A 22,723-nucleotide genomic window follows, 5' to 3' on the forward strand; every position below is an offset into this window, starting at 1 on the left:
GCTCCACTCCCCAGGAGTTTTTTTCTGTTGGGTTTCAGTTGCTGAGACTTGCAACTCAGCATCTGAGTAGTAAAATCATCCATCCAAGACCTGTTAACAAGGAAACTCATCAAAAATGGCTTGTAATATTTTCTGCAATTATATGATACTTCTCCTAAACTAATCTTATCATTGTGTAACTAACAGGATTTTTTTCTTTCTTTTTCTTTTTTTTTTTAGTAAGTAAGAATTTTGCTTTGAAAGTAATATTTTCTGCTCTATGTTGTTGACCATTTCCTTTTTTTCTGAGTTGAATTTTTCCCTTGGAGGTGGAATCATTCTTTCAGGGAAACTATCACTTTATCTGACCATGTTGTCATTCAAAATGTGTATGCCCATAAAAAGATAGAAAATGGAGCAACATGTCAACGTGTAATGAAAATAAAAAACTATGTGACTCTTTGGAATTTGGTTTTTTCTTTGCAGAAAAACCAAGTTTGCTTTCCAGAACACCAACCAGATAAGCATTAAATTGTATTAACTGTCCATATGGATCTACTCCAAAGAACAAATTTCAGAGTCACTGAGTTTTCTGACTTTGAACAAGATCGTATCATTTCTTTGAGCATAATTTGCTGAAATTCAAATTTAATACAGTCTAAACTCCTGGCCATTACCTACAAATACCTAGAATTATCTTGTATTATGAGATCTAGCAAAATTTTTGTTTTACTCTGATATGAACAATCTTTACTTCTAGGATATTAATTGATATAATAGGGTAAATGTATAAACAAATATGAAATTATCCTTGAGGCATGGAAAATTTGCTCCTCCTAAAGAGTTCTTTGGTTTGGTGTTGCTTGGTTTGCTTTCTTTTTGTTCTGAGAATTAGCATGACTCAGCAGTCTGTAATGCTAATTGCAATCCATACCAACAAGTTAATTCCGATAAGGAAACTTCAAGAAAATCATTAAAGTACCAGGCTAGCTATTAATGATGATAATAACAATAATGATATTTTATGTGCCTATAGTTACTTTTTATATGAACATTTCAGAGGACTTTGCTAATAAATACTTTGATTTTACACAAATAAAGCTACTTTTTCAATTATATGCACTTCTGTAAAATTGCTTCAAATATCAGTATGAATCATATACATAGAATCCCTCAATTTTAGCCCTTGAACCATTTATGCACTTAGTTTATTTAAAGAATATCAGTATTTTTTTATGTTCTAGAAACAGCTTCCATCCTGAAAATTGATTACAGGTGTTATCAAAGTTAAACAGCTATTATTACAAATGACACAAGAGAAAATACAGATATATGCATCTCTTTTCTAGGTCAGAAATGGAAATTCTAATGACCTAGAAAAGAACATTTTTGGAAATCTGTCTCATTTCAATGAAACTTAGGCTTTTTCATTGTTGTTCCAGGTTGAATACTTTAATAGCAAAACTCTTTGTCTTAAAAAATATATATACACATACACATGCCTTGGGTTCAGGGGTGCTCTGACACACTGTAAGGTACCCCAGATGAGAGAGTATCCTAGGAGTGATCGTTTCTCCTCTCTGCTGAGTGAGCCCCTCCAGTATGGTGCTGAGCCGTGCATTTATCCCCTAAAAGACAAATTTAGCTCTGCGGTGAAAGGCATCGAGTAGTCAAGGGTCCCTAATAAAACCTGCACTCAGTCAGGCCCTGTGGCTCACTCCTGTAATCCCAGCACTTTAAGAGGCCGAGGCGGAATATCACCTGAGGTCAAGAGTTCGAGACCAGCCTGGCCAACATGGTGAAACTCCATCTCTACTAAGAACACAAAAATTAGCCGGGCATGGTGGCACGCACCTGTAATCCCAATTACTCGGGAAGTTGAGGCAGGAAAATTGTTTGACCCTGGGAGGCAGAGATTGCAGGGAGCCAAGACCACGCCAGTGCACTCCAGTCTTACAGAGCAAGCAAGCAAGCAAGAAAGAGCAAGAAGAAGGCCTCCGTGGCTGGAAGCTGGTAACGGATAAAAGATAATCTTACAAACATAGGGGCCAAATCCTATGGGATCAAGTAGGTTACAGTAACGAGTTTCAATTTGATATTCATTTCAATAGGAAGATATTAGAATGCTAAGAAGATCACCACAAATGTAGTTGTTTGAAAACTAATAATAATGGTAGTAATAATAGCAACAATTCAAAAATAACAAACAGTGGATTGGATTTTCTCTCCCCAGCCCTCACTCTCCTCCAAATGAGATGAGAAAGGCATCACAGTGCCAGGGAAGAATAATAATATCTGAAGGGGTAAAACCTGTGCAGAGTCCTGAAGCATTGGCAGAGCCTGGCCTGGTGGCCAGCAAGAGGCTAAAGGTGCCAATTACCAAAAGAGAGAGCCTGGAGATGGAGCAGACTCCTGGAATATGATGATGGAGGAGACTGACTCATTTTTGGGTATTTTATGAGTGAGTAGTCCATTGGAATATCCAGGTGGATTTTTTCAGCAGACCTTTATAATAATGTCAGTAGAACAGTCTAACATTATTATAAAGAACTTAAGATAGAACTATAGATTTGGAGCCCTAAACATACACAGTGCTCAGCATGTACTTTTTGTATGTTGTGAATTAAACATGATTTAAAAACATTTAACAATCTATTTTTTGAGAGAGTAAAATTCCTATGAGGCAGTATTTTAGAAGATATTTGCAATCTGGGTTGTAGTAACCGACAGAGTATAAAGCGGCTACTACAACCCAGAAGACTCTTTTTTTTTTTCTTTTTTTTTTTTTTTTTTTTGAGACAGAGTCTTGCTCTGTCGCCCAGGCTGGAGTGCAGTGGTGCAATCTCGGTTCACTGCAACCTCCACCTCCCGGGTTTAAGCAATTCTCATGCCTCACCCTCCAGTGTAGTTGGGACTGCAGGCACGTACAACCATGCCTGGCTAATTTTTGTATTTGTAGTAGAGACAGAGTTTTGCTGTATTGCCCAGGCTGGTCTCGATCTACTGGCCTCAAGTGATCTACCACCCTCAGCTTCCGAAAGTGCTGGGATTATGGGTGTGAGCCACCACACCTGGCCAGGAGTCTTTCTTCTTATCAGTTTTATACAAACAACAACAAACTCCCTTACCCAATAGTATTACTAAAAGGACTAGACGCATTAAGGTTTGAGGACATTCCTAGCACAATGCCGGACACTTTATGACCTTTTTTACACATGAGAACAAGCCCACTGAAAATAAAACAAAAACAAACAAAGAAAAGCAAAACAGACTCTGTAAATAGAAAATTCACTTGCTACTTAATAGCCAGGTCTCTCAACCTGAGGTTCATTGGACTGCTTTGTCTCTAGAGAGGCTTCAGGTAGTCTGTGAATCCTTTGATTTATAATCAAAATAGTGGAGGTGGGGGAAAGATGTACATGAAAATTTTCTTAGAGTCCATCTCTCTCATCAGCGACTCCAAGAATTTCTAGACTCAAGAGAGTTTAGAAACCATTGCCTTATACTGATAATGTTGTTGTTAGTAACAATGATAACATAATATGAAAATTCCCTCCTTCATACCTACCATACCCTCACAAATTCACCAAACAACAACAAGAACAAACAAATAAACAAAATAAAAACAATATTTGGTAATTTGATATCGGTACTGACAATTCCCTGATGATTTTAAGTGTAAAGGAAGGTATATAGCACACAGGTGATCCACTACTTGTCCACCATCCCTTGGATACACTCGCCTGGTTGATGTATTCTAGTTTCTCCATTTCTCATATTTGTTAATCCTCTTCTGCTAATTTCTGGGTATAATATAAATTAAAATGTTGATATATAGCTCTTTGGGCAAGGTGAAGATATAGAGTGTCTTGAATCCAGGTCCCTAGAATTTGTAGAGCAGCCTATAGTTTAAAAGTATTTACTGTGAGTTAGGGTAGAATTCATTTCCATTTTATAGATCAGAAAATAGAGTTCTCAGGGGTTAGATGACTGGTCTAATTTTATCCAGCTGGTGTAGAGACAGGAGTTAAGCCTAAAAGTTCTGACTCAAAATTCTTGTTCCATCAACTGAGACAGCTTTTCCCAAAGGAATGAAACCCAGCCCTCCGTTTCCACAATGCTCCATTTAAAAAAATTCCAACATCAAATACATGTCAATTAATGTGGCTCTGTATAGGGAGATTTTAAAGAATCTGAAAACAAACTAACCAAACAACTGTTTAACTTTCTCATCCTAGACATGACCAGAAGACCTTCTATTGAACAAAAACACTGCAATGATGTTATACTACATCCAGCTCTATCTTTGAAAGTAATCTCTTTGGGGTGGAGAGTTGTGGTGGAGAATCATATTTTCATACCCTCTTCCCCAATAACCTTGAAACACGTATTTTGAATGAGTTAGCCACCAAAAGAAAAAAATGTGCTTCCTCTTTTTTCTATTTGCTTTAGTTTATTAAGGTTTTCAATCAGCACTCTTCCTTATTCAAAACCCTTCTCTTACTTCCAGTCTTTTCCACCTAATACTGTTACTGGTCTCCCTAGGGCTATTTTTCTACTACGATCAAGTCTGCTATTTTTTTTTTTTTTTTGACAGATAATCCTTCTAAACACAAACCAAATGGCATCAGTCTCTTGCTCAAAAACACTGATCATAATCTACTACAGAATACCCTTAATGAGCCCTTCTGTAATCTGGATTCAAAATTTTCAGTTTTGTCTCTTTCTGTTCTCTACACCAATGGTGATAAGTATGTGGAACATTTATCATTGTTTCCCCCAAGCTCACATATTCATTCGACATATAGTTGTTGAATACCTGCCACATGCCACGTTCACTGCAGGGTTATCACAGGCATGTGACCGTGACCTCATAGAGCTCATCATTTATAAAAGACAGACAATTAGAAAGAGAATAAATAAACTATAAGGATTACTAAGGAAACTGAGTGACTGTTGAGATTTAGAAAATGAGGATGGGGTTTGTGGTGGAAAAGAAGGGAATTATTTAAATAAGATTATTGGGGAAGGCAAAGGGGAGGATGTGACATTTTAAATAAGAGGAATTTGGGCCAGGCATGTTGGCTCATGCCTGTAATCCCAGCACTTTGGGAGGCTGAGGCAGGCGGATCACATGAGGCTAGGCATGTGAGAGAGCATGGCCAACATGGCAAAGTCCTTTCTCTACTAAAAATACAAAAATTAGCTGGGCGTGGTGGCATGCTACTGTAGTCCTAGGGAGCTACTAGGGAGGCTGAGGTGGGAGGATCACTTGAACCCAGGAGGCGGAGGTTGCAGTGAGCAGAGAGAGCACCACTGCACTTCAGCCTGGGCAACAGGGCAAGACTCCATCTCAAAAAAATAATAAATAAATAAATAAATAAATAAATAAATAAATAAATAAATCTAAAAGGAAGTTACAAATTTAGGAACCAGTGTGTGTGAAGAGCCCAAGGTGGGAAAGAGTTTGCAAAAGTTGAAAGAGACTCTTCTGGATGGAGAGTAGGGAATTGAGACAGTCGCCTCCAGTGAGAATGAGTCCAACTCCTTCTGGTCCCTAAAGGCTAAGGGGACAGTTTGTTTTTTATCCAATGCAATGGAAAGTCAGTAAAGAATTTTAATCGGGGAAGTGCCACAATTCAATTAATAATTTTGAAAGACCAAGAAGGCATTGATAACCAAGACAATCCTCTGCCTTTACAGAGAATTCAAATTGTAACAGTACTGATCTTGAAAAGCACAGATATTATGGTATTTGTAAAAAGGCACCATACATTGTACAAATATGTATTTGTTTCAGATTTTATTCTAACCAAAATAAGTCTGGAAGATTTTAGAGGGTTCACTTCAGGACTGGAACTATATCAAGCATATCTTTTCTGGATCTAAGGTCTAGAGTACAGTACATGGAGACAAGGAAGTGCTTTCAGTCACAACTTCAACTCTTTTGGCGGATCAGTTGTAAAAGTCTAGAGAGGGTATAATATAATGCAAATTTCAGAATATATTATAAAGCAAACCTAGTTTGACCTTCAGAGCATGAAAATACATGGCATACTAAGTGAATTTCATATATAAAACTACCTAACATCTAAGAAAATAGTTCTAGACCAAAAATTTTATTTTAATATTTAGAGCAGATAATAGCCCCAGTGCAGCATAGGGTATAAGTTCATGTGTATTTCAAATTGTCCTCATCTTCCTGATTCTATGCTGATTTTATTTTCAAGAAAGAGAAAAGCCCCCCTACTTCCTTCCTATCACATTCCTGGAGAGTACCCCTAACTTGATAATTATAATAGACAATATTAATTTAATGTTTATTTCATGCCTGGGACTGTTCCAAGCACTTTATGTTATCTGACTTTCAAATGAGGACACTGAGGCTGAATGAGGTTAAATAATTGCAGAAAGTCATAAAACTACCAAAGGTTTGAGACAAGATTCAAATCCAGGTCTAACTCAAAAACCTGTGTTCCTACCTACTATGCTAGGGGGAGATAGGAAATAGTTTTTTAGAATTGTTCATGGGGAAGAAATCATTCTAACAACCTTAGGATTTCAGCTCCATACAAGAAGAAATGCTCAGCAAATGGTTCACAGCAGCAGCACTCGCAGGTTAAATATGAATTGCAGATGCCATTTCCAGTCTGTGGATATGAAAATTCAGTGACAGTAATAAAGATGGCTTTCTGTATGTCTTTATGAACTTTAACTGTACTTGAAGGCAATGTTAGACATCCTTAAGACATGGCAGGTTTTGGCAAAAGCTGTACTGTAGTTTCTTATCATGGAAGTCTAAGAGTTAAAAAAAAAACAAAGTGACTAGTCAAACAGTAAACATATGTGTTCTAAAAGTTGGGAGATAAATTTAAATAAAAACAGAAGAGAAAGAAGATGTAAGTTTCTAGTTGGTATTTTTTAGAAATATATGGAAAAATAAAAAAGATCTTAACACATAAACCAGAGTTCTCCAAAGAGGATAGGATACTTAGCACTGCTAGAATACAGGATGATTTTACAAGATAGCTGAACGAATATGTTCCCTATTGTGATCACTCCATCTTTACTATAATGTGTATTCAGAAAAATACTACATATATGTGTGTATATACGTATACATTTATACATACATGTATCACATTAAATCTGTGAATTCAGGACTATAACCCTTAATACAAGGTTCAATAAAAATGTAATTTTATTTATGAAAAGAATCATTTAAAAATATGTAAATAGCAGTAGAGTAGTATGATGATATGCCAAAAATTGTGAAGATGGTATTTAAATAATTGATATTAACGAACAAATTTGAAACCTGCACCATAATACTCATTCCTAAATTAGTGAAAATGTTAGTTTAAAAAAAAACAAGGTCCTGTTCCATTCATTAAAATAAAATTTGACTTGCACACATCTTCAAGTAGATTTTGTAAGTAAACTAAGCAGCCCCCTGAAATATTCAGAAGAGAAAGACCACAGCGTTCTCATAAATTCTGAGTAAGATCTCAGAGAGCCAGAATCAAGTCTCTGGTATGTTGTTTGTAGCCTAACACTAGAGATTCTTTTTTTAAATAAAAAGTCTGATGTAATATTTCATTTTTGACAAAAAGTGGAGTAGATCCTAGGAGAAAAGTATGGCAATTAGATCTTAAACAAACGTGTGTTCGAAGCAAGCTGAAACCTAACCAGAAAGCAGCACTGCCGTGTTAGGAGTCAGGGCTGTGTTTTCAGATGGCTAAGGCCCTTTAACATTGCCATTGACTTTCTTTCATGCAGGCCTGAATTGTCCTACCACTGAAGACACAGCATGAGGTAGCTGACCCATCCCTGAGACTGCTGTGTGGGCTGATGTCGACATCGCTGGCCTTGCTGCATGGATTCCACACTGTTTTTACCATTTACCCTCTAGTTCCTATGGCTCTCAATCAATAGCTTCTTTTTTGTACTGAAGCTTCTCTAAAGTGGACAAGGTTAAAAAGAGAAAGTGTACCTTTTCAGAGTCTAAAAGTGCTATTGTCCACCACATAGAACACGTGTCTGAGATTGCGGCTGTATATGATAGGATGTGGAGAAACTGGACAAAAAACAAAATCTGACAACACTTTACAAGAGTTACAAACACCAGGAATGCAGAGCACCGGCTTATCATCTATTGACTCTAGCATGACCAGCTCCAAATTTGCCTTGTGTCAATGCAGCACAGCCCCCAACTACCCCATAAGAAGGCAGACACGATGTGGAGATTCAGTCCTGTTCGGGTTGTTGTTTTCATGATTCTAACAGAGGATTTCACCCTGACTTAATTTCTTGAAACTTTTTTTGATCAAATTCCAGGTAGCTATAGCAATCCCAAACTCAGCCGATTGAATTTGAAGGTAATGCAAATAATCTTCTACAAGCTGTTGCAGTCCTGAAAGCAATGGTTTCCTACTAAGCACTGTGGACTGTTTACAACAGCCTAGTAAGCCTTTGATTAGCAGTCTGGAATCTCTGGTGGGTGCTGTACAGCTCTTGATATAAAATATCACCTACCCAATACAATTTGTTTGGAATCTAGCATGGGACTACTTGAGGCAGAAGTCATACTCTAAGGAAACACATTCAAAATTTGATTCCACATTTGTGTGATATGGTGAAGATGTTTCTGTAACCTTTAACTAGCTATATTCCTCTTAATTCAATCATCTTTTTTGATATACCAATTGGATCAGGGTCGGCCAAAAAGCTTACGGCAGCAGCTGCCATCCCTGTTTCTTAGGAGTAATTCATCAGAGGAGACACATGCTGCTGCTCACAGAAATAAATACCAAGAAACAACATCAGAGGTTCATCTTCCTTAGGAAGCTGCATGAAGATGGAAGGCACTGTTTTCTAAGTGGGGGTGGGGACTATGGAGACACAATGTCATTAAGAACCTAGTGGAATTAGAAAAAGAGGTATGTGATATAATAAAAAAAAATACATTCAAAATACATTCTCAGATTAAAATGGTTCAGACTATGTCTTGTTTCTTCTATAATAATACCTTGCAAGATACAAGGTTTTACATTTTTAAAATTTTTAATCTGAAGCCAGGCTACTTAGAATCCTGGCTTTGTCACTTAGTAGTAGTTGAACTTAGGCAACTGAATTCAGGATACCCAAGTCTCTTCTGTAAACCGGGGGGAAAAACTATAGGAACCTTATAGAACTGATGGGAAGATTAAATAAGTTAATGTATGTAGAAGACTAGAACAGTATCTGACCCACCATAGAAAAACGATAGTAACCCTGTAATCCCAGCACTTTGGGAGGCTGAGGTGGGCAGATAACTTGAGGCCAGAAATTTGAGATCAACTTGGCCAACATGGCAAAACCCTGTCTCTACTAAAAATACAAAAAAAAAAAAAAAATAGCTGGGTGTGGTGGTATATGCCTGTAATCCTAACTACTCGGGAGGCTAAGGCATGAGAACTGTTTGAACCCAGGAGGCAGAGGTTGCAGTGAGCCAAGATCACACCACTGCACTCTAACCTGGATGGACAGCAAAGTGAGATTTCATCTCAAAACAGAAAGAAAAAAAGAAGGAAAGCAAGCAAGCAAGAAAGGAAAGAAAGAAGGAAAGAAAGAGGGAAGGAAAGAAGGAAGGAAGGAAGGGAGGGAGGGAGGGAGGGAGGGAGGGAGGGAGGGAGGGAGGGAGGGAAAAGACTACAGTAATAGATGCTGTAATAGTAATAGATGGATTGTAATAGATGCTGTTGCTATTACTGTTAGGTTGGTGCAAAAGTAATTGTGGTTTTTGTCTTTGCTTTTAAATGGCAAAAGCTGCAATTACTTTTACATCAACCTAATTTTACTATGTTTATCATAGTCTTCATGGTTATTGTCATTGTGTCATGGTCATCATCATCATCACATGTCATCTTTTTGAATTTCCACAGAAAAACCCTAAAGAGCCATAGCTGATGCATCCCATTATATATATATATATATATATATATATATATATATATATATATATATATATATGTAATTAAGGTCTTTCTGGTACAAAGACCTAAGACTTTCCAACAAGTTAGAGCAGGGTCAAACTAGAGTGCTGGGCACTTCACCAGCAATCAGAACTTGCTACAGGAGAACAGACTCCAACACCATTCAGTGCTGCTTTTTGAATACCCTTGTACCATTTTCTGGAGTCACTGGTTGTAAACTTTACATCCCCTCCATTTTCTCTTCCCCTTCTCCTGAAGTCTTTAATGGAATTGCTAGTGTTGCTAGTGTTGCAAGAAGTTGCAACCTATAATTTCCCTGAACCCTAGATGCTACTCACTATTCGTTTTACTAACATCTTTTGTATTGCAAAGCAGTTTATACATATTATCTCCACATTCACTGTCTAATTCTCTCAAATATTTTCCTACTCTAGGTGAATTGATTTGCTCATCTTCTTGCCATAGCTAGCCCCTCCCTGCTTTCTGTGAAGGTTCATTTGCACTCTCTCCCTCTCTCCTTCCCCTCTCTCTCTCCCTCCCTGCCTCTCTTTTCCTCTCAATCCCTTTCTCTCTCACTGCTATGGCTCTCCCTTCTTTCCCTCTATTTTTCTAAAGCATCGTCAAACTATCTGTCATTCTTTCTACTTCAAACAAGAAAAGATCTTACCTTGGTTGTCAGATCTTTACTTTTCCTGTGTCTTTTCATTAATTCACACACATTTTCCAGTTATCGGTAGTATCTTCAGCTCCCCCGACTCATCCTTAGATCCTACAATCTAGCACTTTTGTTTGTCAAGAGTATAAAGTGTTTTGCCTGAAAGTTACCAGAAATCCACTTGTTATTGTCTTCAATGTCCCTTTCTCAGCCACTCCTTCCCTTAACCTGTAGTGGTGACACTGGAACGAACCTCACCTCTTGCTGTGCACCCTTCCTTTAGATTTCACTGCATCTCTCCTTCCTGTTCTTCCTCCCAGCCATTCTCCATACTCCTTTGTCTCCTCTAATACTCACCTTCATTTTCTCACCCACATTTTTCTTCAATTAAAAAAAAAAATCATTCTAGAAAGACCTGTCTTTAAGCCCTGTACACTACTCTTCCTGTATTTCCCATCTGGGCTATAAATCAGTCATTTGAAGCCTCTGTCTTCTTCCTAAAGCTTGTCACCTCCTCATGATTTCCTGATTTCTTCTCCTTCTCATGTGTGGCTCTCAAGAAGCATTAGGGATAGAGGAGACATTTAAAGTAAACAATTCCTGGGATTAAATGTTGGTTTTGTCATTTACCACATCACTCAAAAGCTTCCTAACATCTCTGAATTTTGGCTTATCATGCATAACATGGGAATTGCATGAGGAAACTACAAGTAAATAGAGTACCATTCCACCAAGGGGACCTGGGGAAGTGACCTCCTCTGCCTGCTTCCTACTCACACCCACCACACACACCACCCTTTTCCCAACCCAGACTTCCAGCATTGACATCATTTGGCTAGACTTGAATCCTCCCCAGCCCCATGGCCACATCCAGTCTGTTGTCAATTCCACCTTTCTAGAATCTCCTGCATTCTTCCCTTCCTTTGTGTTTCCTTCACCATCTCCAAAGCACAAACACTCATTGCTCATTACTTGATTGTCACAAGAATCTTCTAACAAGCTTTACTGCCTTCGATTTCTTCCAGAGCACACTCATTGCTCATCACTTGACTGTCACAGCAGTCTTCTAACTAGCCTTACTGTCTTCAATTTCTCCCATTTTTCAATCTACCGCAGACAGACTAACTAACACACTGCTTCAATTGATTACTTTCTCAAGGAAACTCAGCTAACAAGTGGCATACAGAAATTCAAGCCCAGATACTCTGCCTCTAAGTCTGTGCTCAGAACTGTAAGCCTGTACCATATTAGTATCAATGTTTGGCACTGAAATTCAACATTCTTCATGATCTGGCCCAAGGTACCTTTCCAAGTTTTCCATCCACCAGGCCTATATGCCAGGGGTTGATTTACTCATTCTTCCTGAAATAAGCTTTCTTTATCCTTTAGGATGCTTTCGCTGGCAGCAACCAAAAACACAAAGTGAGAACAACAAAACTCAAGTGGCTTAAACACTAAGAGGATTATTATCTTTTTATTATAACAAGCCCAGAGGTAAGAGAGTTCTGGAGATATTTAAGTATTTAACATCACCGCTTAACATCAAATATAGATCTCGGATTCCTTCCATCTTCTTGCTCTGCTATGTTCAACATGATTTCATGTGAGCTCCTTTCATGGTTGTAAGATGGTGCCACAGTTCCAGGAAGTACATACAGACATGACAACATCCAGTAAGGAAAACAAGAAAAGACCATATCTCCTCTGTGTATCATGCTTTTGAGTGAAGAATTTTTTCCCATACTCCTACCCTACGTCTACCTTCCCCAGCAGACTTCCCTTGACGTTTCGTTGACCAGAGCTATATTACCATCATCAGGTGATTTACAAACAAAAAGGAACATACATTTGGACAAATTCTTCAGCTTCCAAAGTTCTTGAGATACAACCTCAGGGAAAAGTTGTATACCCTAACTCAGTATACACATAAATACATTTTAGATGCATACATAAACTACAGATGAAAGTTTCGAAAATAGAATTTGGAATCCTTATGTGCAGTACATCCAGATATTTTCCATTCTATTTTATTCTTTATATTACTCAATTAATTTAACAAATTCTGATTCAAAGTACTACATTGATCATTGATTTAGAATTTATTAATAGACTGCTTCCTGCACTTAAAAAAAAAAAAAACAAAAACACTGGTTTACAAATACCATTTGACCCAGCAATCCCATTACTGGGTATATACCCAAAGGATTATAAATCATTCTACTATAAAGACACATGCACACATATGTTTATTGCAGCACTATTTACAATAGCAAAAACTTGGAACCAACCCAAATGCCCAGCAATTATAGACTGGATAAAGAAAATGTGGCACATACACACCATGGAATATTATGCAGCCATAAAAAAGAATGAGTTCATGTCCTTTGCAGGGACATAAATGAAGCTGGAAACCATAATTCTCAGCATACTAACACAGGAACAGAAAACCAAGCACTGCATGTTCTCACTCATATGTGGGAGTTGAACAATGAGAACACATGGACACAGGGAGGGGAACATCACACACTGGGACCTGTCAGGAGGTTGGGGGCAAGGAGAGGGAGAGAATTAAGACAAATACCTAATGCACACGGGACTTAAAACGTAAACGACAAGTTGATAGGTGTGGCAAATCACCATGACACATATATACCTATGTACCAAACCTGCTCATTCTGGACGCATATCCCAGAACTTAAAGTAAAATAATTTTTTTAAAAAAAACTGGTTTATACTAATCAGAATGTACCCAAGTCATTTTGGACTCAAGAATACCATCTAGGTCAGTGTGAGAGAAGGGGAATTGGCTGTTTTGAAGACAATACTTACTCAGTTTTGTGTGTCTTAAATTATATATTTATCTTTTACCAATGTCTATGACACCTTTCACTCAATACTCAGTGGCTAAAACTGAGATGTTTCAAAACCAGGCTGTTTTGACTTATTGCTTTAAAAGCTGGAGTTTTTATAATTTCAAAAAATAAAAACTGATGTTCTTCAGTAGTTTGTAAGTCACAGAAAATAAATCAAGAACTTTTTAAAATTCAAGATCTAGTTTCTTTTGATGATATTAGTAGGGTAAAAGGTCATGAGAGTTCAATTAATTTACTTTAAAATGCTCCTTTTAAATGATGTCCAAAGAATAAATCATCAAAGATTAATCAGAAAAGACTGAGTCTCTCCCCCTTATTTAGAATGTCTAAGGATCTGGGAGCAGCTGGCCCCATCTCTGTTCTCTCTTTCTCTGATTCATCTTGTGGGTGACCCCAGGAAGAGGTCAGTCTGTGGCCCTAAATCACATAAGCCTGCACATGGAGCCTGCCATTTTCTCTCTGCAATTACCCCACCCTTGAGAACCTTGCTGAGCTAAGGCAAAGGTTTTAAAGAGCCTGGGTTTTGTATCCCCAGGCCTGCTTTATACCCTGCTGAGCCTGGCTCTTTCCAGACCTATGGTCATTTGTATTTTTACAGTAATACACTGATGTGTCCAATATGCCTTAGCATCTGTTAGGTACAAAGCACTGAGCAAGGCTGCAGGAAACCCAATGTGAAAAAGCCCATAGTCGCTATTCTTAAGCAGCTTGGAGTCTAACAGGAGATAAGCCTGCAAACAGCTGTATAAGATATCATTTAATCATGGAGATTTCCAAGAAGGGATGCTGAATAGCATTTGTGGAGTACCTATGGGTGCCGGGTACTTGGCTAGGCCATTTATGCAAACTACATCATCAAAAAGCCATAATCATTTTGCAGTATTATTACCTCCATTTTGCAGATGTGGAAACTAAGGCTAGTTATTCTTCCAGGGAGATACTGTTAGTAAGCAGCATAGCCCAAGTGCAGAATGAGATCCTGTAGACTCTAAAGTTGTTTTATGAGTGTGTGTGTGTGTCATTTTTTTTATTTTTTTGCATCTTTAAGCATAAAAGAATTTTATCTGCCTGAAAGGAAGGCATTTAATGGACATTTATTGAATATCTGATGAAACTCACTACTTTTTAACCATGAATCTAATAATGCTTTGATCAAGGCATTCAGTGAAACCCTGTCTCTCTGCTGCCATTAAAATAATTTACCACATCTTCACTGCCTGTCCTAGGCTATACTTGAGTGAAGATACCCTGAAACTATCATGGGTGATTTTATGATATTGGTAAGAATTAAATGAGTGGAAGCTTTTTCTTTGGAAGCTAAGCTCCTTTTACACCTAGCTGTGATGCCTTGCTTCTGAACTGCGGTTTCCAGGCAATGACTCTTACTAGAAGGACAACAAAGGTGGAAATGAAGGCCACAACTTGAAGCCTTCAGGGTGTGGAGCTCGGAAGAGATGCTGTTATGAATGAATTGCTGATCCTACCTTACTTGTTGGAGAGGGAAGTCTAGCCCCAAGTGTTTGAGAGATTTTGCCCAAGGGCCTCATTAGGGTTAAGAATCCAACTGTTTTGCTTTACAAATCAGAATCCTGTCACTTATGTTACCATGATGCAGAAAAACAAATGAAAATTTGTCATTGTAAGATAATGAATCTCTCTCCTGAAAAAGTTATTTTGTACTGGACTATTGCAATAGTGCAGATAAGCTTTAATGTGTCAGGTTTGGCTCAGGCACCGTGCTTCCAGGGAATTTTCTGGTGATCCCATGCTCTGTACCCTGCACCTACATCGGCTATGGGAGACCCTTCCTCCCCTTCCCCTCTGTGTTTGTTAATGTGCTCACACACAGTATTATAAACATGTTTGTACACCTATTTTCCCCACTAGATGTTAAATTCATTGAGAATATAATAGTATAAAACGAAGATTGTTAAATGAGCAATGAATAAAGAAAATGTAATAATTCAATTGTTTTTTTTTCTTTTGAGGCAGGGTCTCGCTCTGTTACTCAGGCTGGAGTACAAGTGGCTTCATTATAGCCTTCAATTTCTGGGCTCAAGTGATTCTCCCACCACAGCCTCCCGAGTGGCTAGGACTACAGGCACACGCTATCACACCTAGCTATTTTTTCTTATTTTTAACTTTTCATAGAGATGAGGTCTCTCCATGTTTCCCAGACTGACCTTGATCCCCTAGGTTCAAGCAATCCTCTTGCCTCAGCCTCCCAAAATACTGGGGTTAAAAACATGAACTGTCATGCCCAGCCCAATCTTTTTTTATTTCAAAGCAATAAGAATAATAAGATTGTTAAGATTGTTGTGAAGTTTAAATGTGATGTGTTAACACTTGTTAAGTGTGCTTCACATAAGGCATTTAACCATGTCAAGCTACATATTAGTGTCTCAGTAGCATCTATCTATTAAATGCTTACTCAGTCTTCTTCTGAAATCACCAAAAATTGTTACTATCTTTCTATATACTAAAGATTACACTTTTAGTATCCACTGATTAAAAAAGAATAAATGGTGCTTGACTTTGCAGCTCTGCAAAAGTCCAAGGGTCCCTAACCCATAGGTGAGAATCTCATGAACTGTAGATTGCGCCAGGACCTAGACTGAAGCTTATAGCTATCCTGAGAGCCATCATGGCGGAGGAAAACACCCACAACACAAGCAAAGCACAACAGTCTGAGAGCAACAGAGGAAGTGACAATAAAGGAAAGACAGCAGGTCTTCATTGTTTCCTATTCTTCAAAATCCCCACAGATTCATAGGTTATTGCCAGCATGCAGCTATTTCACTGTCTTCCATCCCCTGCTTCACAAAAATACCTAGTGTTCCTAGGCAGCAAAAGAGAGGACACACACACATACTCAACAGTAGCTCGACGAGGCTGTGTTAAAATAAAATAGACAACCTGATTATGTTTCTGATGAGCCTGAAGAATTCCAACTAGATTTCTTGTACTCTTTTTTTTTCTAAACCTATTAGTTAGAACTATCCCAATTTCACATGATGGAAATGCAACCTTAACTGTTTAAACAAACAATATGGAGACAGGTGTAAAGAACGTATTAATTCACTGAAAAGTCCAAAAATAGGATAGGTTCAGACACAACCGGGTCCAAGAACGGAAAAATAAGTCACCGAAACTCAATTTCTCTCTCACTGTGATTTCCTCCAAAGGAGGTAATACTTTCAGCCAGGTTCTCCCCACATGACATAAAGGTTAGCTGATAATAACCACAGCAGAGAGTAAGGTTCTTCCTCCCAGTGGCTCCCTCAAAAATCCCATAACTGGCAGCCAGGTTTCTACACTTTAGGTCAGAACAAATCACAGTGATGGAGGGGACATATAGTTTGGACCAACATAGTTCACTTGTGGGATACCAACCATTCTGCTTTTCTCGGGACTGTCCTGGTTTTAACATTGCAAGTCTTTTGTCCCAGAAAACTTCTCAATTTCAGGCAAACTAGGATGTTAGTCACCCCAGTTTACATGTGTGCTACTAGGCATGGAGTTTTCTCCAAACTACAGCGCTCAGTGGGCATAATAACAGGATCAAATGCTAAGTGAGGGGAAAATGTCCCCTACGTTGACCTGTGAACTATTGAAATGTGCTGACATGGTGGCCACATGCTCACTGAGCACTGAAATGCAGTGGTCTACAATTAAGTTTGAAGGCTGAATTAAGATGTTCATTAAATGTAAAAAACCAACTAGATTTTAAAAATTTACTAGAAAAAAAGAATGTAAGAGATCATATTAATAAATTTATATTTGCATGTTAAAATGATAATGTTTTGTATATAGCTAAATAAAACATATTATTAAAAATTAACTTCATTTTCTTTTTCCTTTTTTAATATGGCTATTAGTAAATTTTAAATTACGCATGGCTCACATTATATTCCTGATGGATGGTACTGTGATAAGATTTTTTAAACAAAGTTAATAATGTATTTATGTTATGTATAGGCAGAGTACGTTAAAAAGATATTTTGAGTATGTAAACACCTTAAACAACAAACAATAAATGAATTGGGTAGAAAACATCCCAGGCCCACAAAAAATGAGAGACAATAATGTCAAACTCAATATCAAATTCATGTGCTCAATCATTTCTGTCCTCATTGGTACCAGGACCAGCATAAGTTCTGAGGTTTCAGGATCAAATGACAAAAGAGGTTTGTCCTTCAGAAACCCACAGACCAGAAAGGAAAAGAGACAAGTTTTAAAAAATTATACAAAATTATGTTGTGAGTAATAAGATAAATTCCAGCATACCAATCTGTTTTGATTTAATTACAGTAATTACATCATCTACATAATTTTTGGTTTATTCAATCCATACTCTACATGTTCTTTTTCTATTGCATGTCAACTTCCTTGAGACCAGGAGTATCGCATTAATAAGTTTTATACAACCAATTGCATTTGTTTCAGTGCTTCCTTTTTATTTAATGATCAAATGTTTCTTCATCTCATATTTACTCTCCCCAGAGTCAGGTTAGCCCAGTGAAACCTGATGGGCTTAGGGTCAAATATTGCCAAGGTCCCTTACCAACTTGCTTACCTACTGGGAGTCTGTAACCCCTCTGTGCCTGATTTTCCGCCAACAACATTGAGAAACAAGATACACAGTGCCTCTTTGACACATACACACTCATATTCACACACACACAAATTCAGATCATTGCTTGCAATTTAGCTTATTATTGTTAGTCATCTGAACATATCAAATGCTTTCAAGTACACCAACTCAGTGGAGTTGTACTCCCTCAATATATCTATTTTTAAGCACTGGAAGGGGGTTCTACATGCCAGCAGTTGGGTTCCCTCTAAACATCCTTGAAAATGTTTATTTGAAAAGGTTACCTTGTTGTCCTTCAGGATTAAGACATGGCCACTGCAGACAGAGATGATTTGGAAAGATGGCAAGCAGTTTTTGATAGCTCCTCTGAGACTTCCCTTGTTAAATGAATATACCTACAGAAAAAACGAAATGCGTTCCAGCCCACACACGTTAGAGACATTTTTCAAACACCTAGATGAGAGAAGATAGCTATTACAAATAACATATTTGTTGGAGAGAGTGAAGAAATCACAAACTCGCTTGGATAAACACTATTAAATGCATACTTAGCCAGCCGATTGCGACAGTTTCCCTCTGGCACTCACTGACAAGCTTGGCTCCAGCTGTAAATTAGGTTGCAAAACTTCCTTGTCAGAGAACTCGCCCTGTAAGGAGGACTCAACCCTGGCTCTGAATCTGCAAGGACAGAAAAATCAATGTGACAGAAAAGCAGTTGCTTGTGTCAGGCCTCACCAAGGAGAGAAAGGGCTTTAAATTAATCATGATTTAAGGATGCTGGCAAAACAGTGCAAAGGCACATTCCTGGTGTCTGTGAGAAAAGGAAAAAAGGAGCCTGGAGCGCTTTGCGGATGCTCCCCACAGATCCTGCCCTTCTGTTATAAACAGGATTCAGTGTTTACTGTGGGAATGAGAAAGCACTATGGATCTCGTGTAAACAGAAAAAAATGCAACAAAATTGACAAAAGTTTGGTGAAGCAGTTATTCACAGTATTGGTCAGTGTGTAGCATGGGGATAAATGAAAGTTTCATCTTCTCTCCTAGAACCTATGAATGAATTAAATCACCTAGGAGGATTTCAGGTGATATAGCAAATTTTGATGTCCCACAATAAGACAAAGCTGGCTTGAACCTCTTATCTGGAGAGGGGTCAAAAATCGCCTTCTGGGATGCCTTTTTAAAAAATGTCTCCCCTATGTTGAACAATGGGGGCATTTGGATGAGGGAAATCAATTTTTTGCCTGGCTTATGCTTTGGAGCAGTGGCTTTAAAATGGCTAAAAAGACCTACTAAGATTACTGTTAAACTGCCACCATTATATGGCACCAGTGAAGCAGTGAGCCCCAAAGGTAGAGGTAAGCTCTACCTCAGATATCAATCACTGTTGGCCAAGGCAGATCACGTTAGGAAACATCTGCCTCTGCTACCAATTTAGGCAATCGAGTCTCTGCACTAGAGAAAATGACATCCCGGACAGATAATTTCAGACAGACTTTGTTCCTGTGTCAGGTACCACACCTTTCCAGTTTGGGTACAAGAACTCAAGTCAATGAGCCAGATGCATTTATTTTCACAAGTCATCTGTGACTACAAGACCAAGGTTGCTCTGGGACTTCAACTGGCCTCAGCTATGTCAGTTGTTTGTCATGATGACACAATTGTTATTCCCCAGTATTTTTCCTCTACAAGTGGAGAGACATCCAGTGAGGACCCTATTGTTAAAAGTTTACTTTGGCTTTATTTTATAGTATCATCTCTATCATCATAAAACAATCACGAAACACAAGGTGTTTCACCAAGCACTACACAAGCGAACTACATAGATGTTGTACCTACCCACTAGAGCTTGTGATAGAAATGACAGAGCACTTAAACTATGCAAATATGACAAGTCCCTATAAACAACAGAGTACAGAGGCTAAATCAGCAGGAAATAGAAAATGCAAGCATATACAGAAAACTGAGTGGTAGGGATGAACAATACTGGTAAATATTGTTACTATACACTTTTTAAAAATAGGGAATTTTGAAATCCAAGATAAGAAAAATTTAAAAAATTATACAGCTATGCTGCACTAGAAACATGACCAGTTAACACATAACTTCATTGTAATATAATCTTTTTGGCAACATTGGGTAACAAGCAGCTTCCAAATAATGCCGTTCCAATTTTTTATTAAAAAAAAAAAAAAGAATTGTAGCCAACAGTGCAGTTTTCTTTGAAAATGAGCAGCCTTCATTTGTACCAAGGGAAATTACCAGAAAAGCTGTAGACACTCCCTCTCAGGAGGTCTTTATAAATAGTATAACTTTTCACCTGTTTTCTGTGGCCATCTCAGAAAGCAGATAATAGGCAAGGAAATCCTTTCAAAATCCTCTTTTGTTGTCTCATTCTGGGTTATTCTTCAGTTATTCTACCTATTTGCCTTTGCCTCATCTTGCAGTCAACACCCTTGAGAAAGGACAGTTAAAAAGGAAGAAACAAATAGGTGTCAGCATTCCTGAGAGAAAACTAGAATAGTTAATAAATATACAATCCTTTCTATATTCCAAGAGCTACTTAGTGCTCTACCAGAGTTTTCAAATAGAAGAAAAATCTGTTGCAATCTTCTTGTCTAGACCAAATCCATAGCCAACAAAAACCTTTCTATATGCCAAGTCCTAAGCTGGACATTTTATATGAGTGGCCTTATTCAATCTCACCACAACCCTATGAAATAGGCATTTTATTATTCCCATTTTATACATGAGAAAACAGAGTCTTAGAAAGATTATCTTCCACAAACTAACAGAAGTAGGATCTGTTGGAGGTAAGATTAGTGTAATTAGTTTCCTATGGCAGCTGTAAAAAATTATAATAAACAAGTGGCTTAAGATGACACACATTTTTGCTTCGGCCCGGGAGTTCAAGGCCCGCCTGGGAAACATAGGAAAACCTCACCTCTACAAAAATTAAAAAGTAGACTCACATGGTGGCGCACACCTGTAGTACCAGCTACTCGGGAAGCTGAGGCAAAACGGTTGCTTGAGCCCAGGAGGTCGAGGCTGCAGGTCGAGGTCGAAGCCATAACTGCACCACTGCACTCCAGCCTAAGCAACGAAGTGAGACTCCCATCTCAAAATAAATAAATGCATAAATAAATAACACAGTCTTTTTCTGTTACAATTCTGGAGGCCAGACTGCCAAAATCAGGTACAGTGGGCTAAAATCAAAGAACCAGTAGAGCTCTTTCTGGTGGCTCTGGAGGAAAATCTGTTTCCTTACCTGTGCCAGGAGGGATGCAGTCCTCATTCCCTGGCTCGTGGCCTGGCATCACATCCCCTTTCCTCTTCCTGTTCTTTCATCACATCCCCTTCTCTTCTTTATCAAATATTCCTCTCCCTCCCTCTTATAAGGATATTTGTGATGACATGTAGGACTTACCTAGATAATCTAAGACAATCTCCCCATCTCAAAATCATTAATTACATCCACAAAATCCCTGTTACCATATAAGGCAGCATTCGTAGGTTCCCAGAATTAGGACCTGGATGTCTTTGGGAGCTGTTATTCTGCCTAACACAATTAGCATTCCAACTATCTCCCATTCTCTTAAGCAGTATACAATCTTCTTTCTAGATGAGTAATTCCTAACAAGTTGAACGACTGATTGTCAGCAAGTGGGTGGGTATATCATCTAAATTAAAGAGGTAAAAGTAAGTCATTTGTATGGTTGGTAGCACATTATTGGCAAGAGCCCTGGACTTGCAGTCAGAAAATGGATTTTACTTTAATTAGCTAGACATGCAAGCTTGGACCAAACACTGCATTTCTTGGTATCAAGCATAATAAAGAGGTGCCAATTCTGATCAATAGAAGTAGAAAAGGATTCCACAAATCTCTTCAAGTTTCATGGGAAATGTTGGACCCAATTATCAGTGTCTTCCCTACTTAATCTCCAGCCTTTTTTTTGTTTTTGTTTTTGTTTTGTTTTGTTTTTTTAGAGTTGGGGGTCTCCCTATGTAGCCCAGGCTGGTCTCAAACTCTTGACCTCAAGCAATCCTTCTACCTCGGCCTCCCAAAGTGCTGGGATTTATGAGCCACCACGCCCAGCCTCTAGTCTTTTTAAACTCTGATTTTATGTGATTCAAGCTAGGATTGCCACCATCTGCATGCTTAACTGGGGCTGGAGAATCCACTTCCAAGATGGCTTCCCCACATGGCTATTGGTAAGAGGCCTCATTTTCTTGTAACTCAGAGCAATCCACAGGCCGCTTGAGTGTCCTTACAACATGGTGATTGGCTTCCCCCAGAGCAAATAATTCAGTGAGAAAGCAAGGCAGAAGGCACAAAATGTTTTATGACCTAGCCTTGGAAATAACATACCATGCCATCACTTCTGTACTGCATTGGTCATGCACATTTATCCTCATACAGTGTGAGAGGGAGCTGCGTCAGATCATGGATACCAGGAGACGGAGTTAAGGCCATGCTAGAGGCTGATTGCCACAATAACCCATGTGGATTAATGCTTCCTAATAGCACTTCCACGTTGGTGTATATCTGGAGACCTCATCAGTGTTGGGGAGAAAAAGTATTCTTTTCCTCACCTATGAGTGGGTTCATGGCCAAGATCACTCTAACAAAAGACAGATTTAAAGCATATGA

General features: G+C 38.4%; 1 long non-coding RNA gene across 1 annotated transcript in view; it reads right to left on the bottom strand.

Moving 5' to 3' along the window:
* The window catches only part of LOC106998173 (uncharacterized), an 82,720-nt gene extending 64,104 nt beyond the window's left edge, over nt 1-18,616 (bottom strand). The window contains exon 1 of the long non-coding RNA XR_013416982.1: nt 18,360-18,616. This is a non-coding gene — a long non-coding RNA (uncharacterized LOC106998173). The remainder of the gene's footprint in view (nt 1-18,359) is intronic.
* Nucleotides 18,617-22,723: the final 4,107 nt, after the last annotated feature.

Source organism: Macaca mulatta, chromosome 4 (genome assembly GCF_049350105.2).
Source record: "Macaca mulatta isolate MMU2019108-1 chromosome 4, T2T-MMU8v2.0, whole genome shotgun sequence".
In the NCBI taxonomy this organism is placed as follows: Eukaryota; Metazoa; Chordata; class Mammalia; order Primates; family Cercopithecidae; genus Macaca; species Macaca mulatta.